The sequence below is a fragment of the Schistocerca cancellata genome, unplaced genomic scaffold (assembly GCF_023864275.1).
Source record: "Schistocerca cancellata isolate TAMUIC-IGC-003103 unplaced genomic scaffold, iqSchCanc2.1 HiC_scaffold_1053, whole genome shotgun sequence".
Lineage (NCBI taxonomy): Eukaryota > Metazoa > Arthropoda > Insecta > Orthoptera > Acrididae > Schistocerca > Schistocerca cancellata.
In genome coordinates, this window is record NW_026047053.1 from 7,501 (window position 1) to 12,500 (window position 5,000).

At 52.7% G+C, this 5,000-nt stretch overlaps 1 non-coding gene across 1 annotated transcript in view; it reads left to right on the plus strand.

Annotated features, from left to right (window-relative positions):
* Positions 1 to 3,584: 3,584 nt before the first annotated feature.
* Positions 3,585 to 5,000, plus strand: part of LOC126151299 (small subunit ribosomal RNA) — a 1,909-nt gene continuing 493 nt past the window's right edge. Inside the window, exon 1 of the ribosomal RNA XR_007531923.1 lies at positions 3,585 to 5,000. This exon is cut by the window's right edge and continues 493 nt beyond it. This is a non-coding gene — a ribosomal RNA (small subunit ribosomal RNA).

The following is a 5,000-nucleotide window of genomic DNA, read 5'->3' on the forward strand; positions in this document are numbered from 1 at the left end:
CACTGAACCGCAGGATGCGAGACCCCACGCCCAGTGGCAAACAGGGCTCCTCTCAGAATATAGGCGGTCCCTACCCCTCACAACGATGACGGTGGGAGGGCCGTTTTACGAGACCATTTCCTGCGGTGCCAACGCTGTCGTAGAGCCGATACTCCATCTTTGGTACAAGGCAATCATTCCGCTGTAAATCAGTACGTCACTCGTAGTTCAGTCACCTCACAGCACTGCTCAGTAAACTATGCAGGCCCACATAGATAGATTATGATAGATTATATACGCAAATGCCCCTATACATGCTGAACGTCCGTACACACAAAATGAACCACACGTCAGCCACACACTCTATCACACACTACTCTCTGCCTGTAACAGACACAGATACAACTACTAAGCACCAGCATGGACCAACGTCCGGTGCATCCTATCCGCCACAGTACACCAACTACGCTATGATAACCAGACCGGGAGGTCCAATCATAAAACAGAATACCCCACTCGTCCGACAACCACAATTGCTCAGAGAAGCCACCAACACCCACACATGTCCTACACAGGGGTGCACCCATCACCACCACACTGCCTCGTCTTACAGCACAAACACACTGGCAGGAATGAAACACACAGGTCTGCCGCAACCACAGACACGGCTCGCCCCCTCTCACTGGCGAAAAGCGCATCCCGACGTGACATAACTCCTTTGACACACTGACGCTGCCTCGGGCATCCACGTCCTACGGTCGATATCAACGAACCTCCCCCCCCCCCTCCCCCCCACAACACGCCATCCCATACCACATTGTGTACCGTACCCAAACCTAACGTGTACTGTACTACAACGCAATGTGTACCATAACACAACCCAGTTTGTACCTTAACCTAACCTATGTCACCTTAACCTAACCTATGTCACCTTAACCTAACCTATGTCACCTTAACCTAACCTATGTCACCTTAACCTAACCTATGTCACCTTAACCTAACCTATGTCACCTTAACCTAACCTATGTCACCTTAACCTAACCTATGTCACCTTAACCTAACCCATCTTGCACCTTAACCTAACCCATCTTGCACCTTAACCTAACCCATCTTGCACCTTAACCTAACCCATCTTGCACCTTAACCTAACCCATCTTGCACCTTAACCTAACCTATGTTGCACCTTAACCTAACCTGTGTTGCACCTTAACCTACCTCAATTTGCACCGCAATGTAACGCAATTTGCACCGCAATGTAACGCAATTTGCACCGCAATGTAACGCAATTTGCACCGCAATGTAACGCAATTTGCACCGCAATGTAACGCAATTTGCACCGCAATGTAACGCAATTTGCACCGCAATGTAACGCAATTTGCACCGCAATGTAACGCAATTTGCACCGCAATGTAACGCAATTTGCACCGCAATGTAACGCAATTTGCACCGCAATGTAACTCAATTTGCACCGCAATGTAACTCAATTTGCACCGCAATGTAACTCAATTTGCACCGCAATGTAACTCAATTTGCACCGCAATGTAACTCAATTTGCACCGCAATGTAACTCAATTTGCACCGCAATGTAACTCAATTTGCACCGCAATGTAACTCAATTTGCACCGCAATGTAACTCAATTTGCACCGCAATGTAACTCAATTTGCACCGCAATGTAACTCAATTTGCACCGCAATGTAACTCAATTTGCACCGCAATGTAATGCAATTTGCACCGCAATGTAATGCAATTTGCACCGCAATGTAATGCAATTTGTACCGCAATCTACCCCCACATTGTGCCTTAACCTAACCCACATTGTGCCTTAACCTAACCCACATTGTGCCTTAACCTAACCCACGTTGTGCCTTAACCTAACCCACGTTGTGCCTTAACCTAACCCACGTTGTGCCTTAACCTAACCCAAGTTGTGCCTTAACCTAACCCAAGTTGTGCCTTAACCTAACCCAAGTTGTGCCTTAACCTAACCCAAGTTGTGCCTTAACCTAACCCAAGTTGTGCCTTAACCTAACCCAAGTTGTGCCTTAACCTAACCCAAGTTGTGCCTTAACCTAACCCAAGTTGTGCCTTAACCTAACCCAAGTTGTGCCTTAACCTAACCCAAGTTGTGCCTTAACCTAACCCAAGTTGTGCCTTAACCTAACCCAAGTTGTGCCTTAACCTAACCCAAGTTGTGCCTTACCCTGCTCTGTAATTGGCATATGACACGTTACATTAATGTATTGTCCAACCGCAACCCGCTCAGAATGTTGTGTACACAGCTACGTGTCATCTCCCCATAACAGCTGCATTGCAGTGTGGTACGCCATAGAGACGTGTGGGAGTAATGGACGCAGTGGATGGCGATCAGCATGAGCCGTCTGTTCATGTAGTGGCGCGTGTATGCAGACGTAGTAGTCTCTTCTCACACAATGTGATAGCACGGTGCCCCGCGTTCCACATCTGCGACATGCTACAGAGGCCGGTTGACAGTTGGTCGCGCAATGGACATCGCATACGTACGGGGGCACCTTCCACGTGCCCTCTAGTCGGGCACATTTTGTTGCGTGGATGTGAGCGGATGTAGTGTGTCTTGACACCTGACAGGCAGGCATGCAATAATAGTTGACTTTGCAAACGGGGATGGACGTGTACGTTTACTGGTGACGTTACGCAAATGAACAACTGGTAACCCGTTGTGGTGCGGTTGTCCTTGCTGGAGGTACATCTGTGAGGGCAACGATCGGTACAGCTACGAAGCGGTCCCCACCATACCAACGAACGTGAATGTGAATCTGGGTGTGAAGCGATACGCGGCTGTGGGTGGGTGGGACTGTCCCCGGCCGGTGAGGGGGGGCCGCCCGGCGTGCTGGCCGCGCGGTGCGTGGGCGCACGCGCTACAGCCGGCTGGTGGGGGCGCCCAGTGGCAGGCGCGCCGGCCGACGGACGCGGCAGGCGGCGCAGCTGCGCGCCGGGGCACCCTGCGCGCGGCGCCGTGCAGCCAAAGTGGGTCCTCGCCGGCCCGGTGCGAAGCGCGGTGGACATCTGCAGTGTGCTGGTCCGATTGAGGACTGTGTGCGTTGAGGATGCGCCGCCGCCCGGCACTCGGCGCCGCGACGCCGTCTGCTGCTCGGTCGCCCCAGCGGTTCTCGCTGGTGGTTTGTATCGCAGTTGTGCAGACGTGTTGGCACGTGCGCTGTGCTGGGAGAGTTCGCTTCGGCACCCACGTGGGGCCTTTGCCCTTCTGTGGCGCTGGCGTTGGAGCTGCCGGTCACCGTAGGTGGCGCGTGTTGTCTCCCGCCGGCAATGCCACGACAGCACGCTCCCGGGCCTCTGTCGGCAGCGGCAAGCTCAGTTGGGAGCACGGGTGGTCGCACCTAAAGCGTCTACTCGCCTAACTCCGGGCGATTGCGCCTCTCTCGAACCCGACCAAGTACTTAGGACGGCGCTGCGCGCCGCCGGGACCTGAGAGGGTTTCGAGGTGTATTGTGCAGGGGAGCTCAGCCTCCTCCTGTTTGCAGAATAATTGAGCGGACGCTTGCGTGTTCGCGCGGGCCCCTGGGACACACTCCCGGGCGGCCGGCTGCTCAGCTCTAGTTGACGCAGCTCCCTGGTTGATCCTGCCAGTAGTCATATGCTTGTCTCAAAGATTAAGCCATGCATGTCTCAGTACAAGCCGCATTAAGGTGAAACCGCGAATGGCTCATTAAATCAGTTATGGTTCCTTAGATCGTACCCACGTTACTTGGATAACTGTGGTAATTCTAGAGCTAATACATGCAAACAGAGTCCCGACCAGAGATGGAAGGGACGCTTTTATTAGATCAAAACCAATCGGTCGGCTCGTCCGGTCCGTTTGCCTTGGTGACTCTGAATAACTTTGGGCTGATCGCACGGTCCTCGTACCGGCGACGCATCTTTCAAATGTCTGCCTTATCAACTGTCGATGGTAGGTTCTGCGCCTACCATGGTTGTAACGGGTAACGGGGAATCAGGGTTCGATTCCGGAGAGGGAGCCTGAGAAACGGCTACCACATCCAAGGAAGGCAGCAGGCGCGCAAATTACCCACTCCCGGCACGGGGAGGTAGTGACGAAAAATAACGATACGGGACTCATCCGAGGCCCCGTAATCGGAATGAGTACACTTTAAATCCTTTAACGAGTATCTATTGGAGGGCAAGTCTGGTGCCAGCAGCCGCGGTAATTCCAGCTCCAATAGCGTATATTAAAGTTGTTGCGGTTAAAAAGCTCGTAGTTGGATTTGTGTCCCACGCTGTTGGTTCACCGCCCGTCGGTGTTTAACTGGCATGTATCGTGGGACGTCCTGCCGGTGGGGCGAGCCGAAGGCGTGCGACCGCCTCGTGCGTGTTCGTGCGTCCCGAGGCGGACCCCGTTGAAATCCTACCAAGGTGCTCTTTATTGAGTGTCTGGGTGGGCCGGCACGTTTACTTTGAACAAATTAGAGTGCTTAAAGCAGGCAAGCCCGCCTGAATACTGTGTGCATGGAATAATGGAATAGGACCTCGGTTCTATTTTGTTGGTTTTCGGAACCCGAGGTAATGATTAATAGGGACAGGCGGGGGCATTCGTATTGCGACGTTAGAGGTGAAATTCTTGGATCGTCGCAAGACGAACAGAAGCGAAAGCATTTGCCAAGTATGTTTTCATTAATCAAGAACGAAAGTTAGAGGTTCGAAGGCGATCAGATACCGCCCTAGTTCTAACCATAAACGATGCCAGCCAGCGATCCGCCGCAGTTCCTCCGATGACTCGGCGGGCAGCCTCCGGGAAACCAAAGCTTTTGGGTTCCGGGGGAAGTATGGTTGCAAAGCTGAAACTTAAAGGAATTGACGGAAGGGCACCACCAGGAGTGGAGCCTGCGGCTTAATTTGACTCAACACGGGAAACCTCACCAGGCCCGGACACCGGAAGGATTGACAGATTGATAGCTCTTTCTTGATTCGGTGGGTGGTGGTGCATGGCCGTTCTTAGTTGGTGGAGCGATTTGTCTGGTTAATTCCG